This window comes from Solanum tuberosum, unplaced genomic scaffold, assembly GCF_000226075.1.
Source record: "Solanum tuberosum cultivar DM 1-3 516 R44 unplaced genomic scaffold, SolTub_3.0 scf00055, whole genome shotgun sequence".
NCBI classification, from domain to species: domain Eukaryota; kingdom Viridiplantae; phylum Streptophyta; class Magnoliopsida; order Solanales; family Solanaceae; genus Solanum; species Solanum tuberosum.
In genome coordinates, this window is record NW_006238981.1 from 2,168,772 (window position 1) to 2,171,559 (window position 2,788).

The window sequence follows — 2,788 nt, forward strand, 5'->3', positions numbered from 1 at the left end:
TTGGGCGTCTTCATTTGGGCCTTCATAAGCTCCTTCATCTTGTGCAATATCTCTAAAGGTATCATTCAACAATCCATCAATATCATCATATGAGTAAGCTTCATCCATGTTAGTATCAACATTTTTCGGTATTTCCCATTCCCCATGATTGATCCATCTTGTATAGCCTTGAACAAAGCCATAGCATATTAAATGATCATATATTACGTTCCTTCGATACCAATGGATATTACAACACTTTGAACATGGGCATTGAATTTGTTCTCTTTGAGGATCTCCAACAGAGTAAGCAAAGTCCAAAAAAGATTGAACACCATCAATATACTCTTTACTATACCTTGGATAATCCATCCAACACTTAGATAAATTATTTGAGATCCTAAATATTAAAAGCTGATGTAAAATCTCCAAGATATACATTAATTTATGCATTAACAATATAAATAGATCCTAAAATTGAAACTGATTCTTCAACATTATATATAGTATAAAAATAGAACAATAAGAAAATATAGAGGATAAGAAGTTCTTACCCAGCCATGACAATTACGTTAAGTCAAAATTCAAGTTCAAGTCCACTAAATCTTCTCACGTGTAGGATAATTTTCTAGGAGAAAAAATAAATTGAAATTAGTATTATTCAAAATCAATATGCTACCAAGCTCACATGATAAATATGCTACCAAACTCACAGAGAAAATCCTAACAAAATCACAAAAAACTATTAACATTGCACCATATTCTCCCAAGCTCACAGAAAACTATTTTTTATAAGTAGCAAGCTCACCACCAAAGACTAATAATCTTTTCTGCTAAAGCAAAAACTGAAAAAATCTAAACATCAAGATATATATAATAACAAGTACAAACCTGTAGAAAATACTTACAAAAATTAACATTGAGGAAAAATACAAGAAATTATGTTCACAAATCGCAATGTGAACAGAAATTCTGTTGACAAATCAGATCGAGAAATCGCAATGAAAAACAGATCGAGAAATCGCAATGAAAAAACAAAAACTCTAAAACCCAGTTGACAAACTAACATAATATTAGTTGTAATCCAAAAGAAATCCCTAAAAAATTATGTTCACAATTTTTATGGGTTTCATGTACCGAAGCACAAATTATGTTCACACTAACAAAAGCTCACAAATTAAAACAATATGATGAAGGATATTTAAGATTACCGAGTGTAATAATGAAACCCATAAGAAGGCGTTGATTCATGATGAAATCTCAAAGTTTTTCAAAACCCTACCTCGAAGATGAACTCTTGTGGAAGATTCAACAGATTTGCCTCACTATAGTTTTGAAGAAAGTAACAAACCCTTTTCTAATCGATGAATGACAAACAAAATTCCCAGATTTGATTCAGAATTTTTTTAGGGATGAGAGTGACTCTTCACTCTCTGAATGATGAATGACGAAAATATTCTTAAGAATATTTGAGGACCGCGCTATTTTTTCTTAAAACCCAATATATGGAGGGAATGATAAATTTAGCTGAAAATTTAAGTGAATATTTAAGGCACAATTATAAAGGTGTTGGTCATTATAATTAAAAATTAATAACACTTAAAAAGTGTAGCAAAATATATCATAAAGTGTTGCCAATTATTTTATGATTGGACAACACTTAAAAGTGTAACCCATATTGTCTAAGGGCACGTTTTTTAGGCATGGTCTATTATTTTGTAGCCAAAAGGTTTGATCAAAAGTAAAGCCTCAAAAGTGTGCCCTTAAATATTTTTTGCAACGTTTCTGAAGTGTGGTCTAAAATAAGTGTTGCCATAGGCCAAATTTGTTGTAGTGCATATACGTCTCTTGAGTTCATGAATAGACACTAAATATGTCTCAATGGTGATCAAACATGAAATACTAAAACGAGAATACAAGAGTAATTTATATGATAACCAAAATCATCCATAAAAATCGACCTAAACAGTCATCCATGATTATAGCCCCAAAACAAAGGCTTTTAGCCACTCATAACAATTAAAAACATAAACAAGATTGTTTTCAGGTAATTCAAGACTAAATAATTAGACGAAGATTGAAACCTAGAGTAAATTGGTGTCCCATGTTCTTGCACTTGAAAAAAGAAGAAGTAACCAGACAAAATAAGCCCAGGGTTCTATTTGTAGAGTTTGGGAGACTAATCACTCCTCCAAATTGGATTCAAAATCCTTAATATTGAAATTCATCGGGAGAATCAGGGGGAGCGCGCCTACAACGCGCCAGATTTTGGTCTCAGTCACTAGGCCCTTGGGGCAGCGCACCTGCATGGTGATAGGGTTGACCTTTAGTTATCTCACGCTGGCACGGTGTGCCAGTGCTGCTTCTCAGCTCGGACTTTCTTCATGCTCACTTTTTATAGCTCCTATAAGTTCCGTCCAAGCTCCTATGAGCTTATACTTCTTTGGGAACACCTGCATTTACTAATCTTATATGTTATTGTTTAATCATCGCAATGTTCATCCAATAAAGTTTATGAGATAATTTGTCTTAATTCAATCAACTAGTCACTCCAAGACTTGAGTCTTCCGCTTCTGGCCAATGTCCAAAGCCACATAATATATATCAATCAAGTATTCACAATAAAATTTTGGAAACAACAATACCTAACTCATATACTTTAAACAATGGGTCAATCAACAAAACCCAATTCCGAAAATGAAGTTTGAATTCGAAATTCAACACTTGAAAATGACACTCAAGGCCTTAGGAACTCATTGGTGAAAACTATTTCAAAAAAGGACTCAAAATCATTTCAGAATCTCCATTT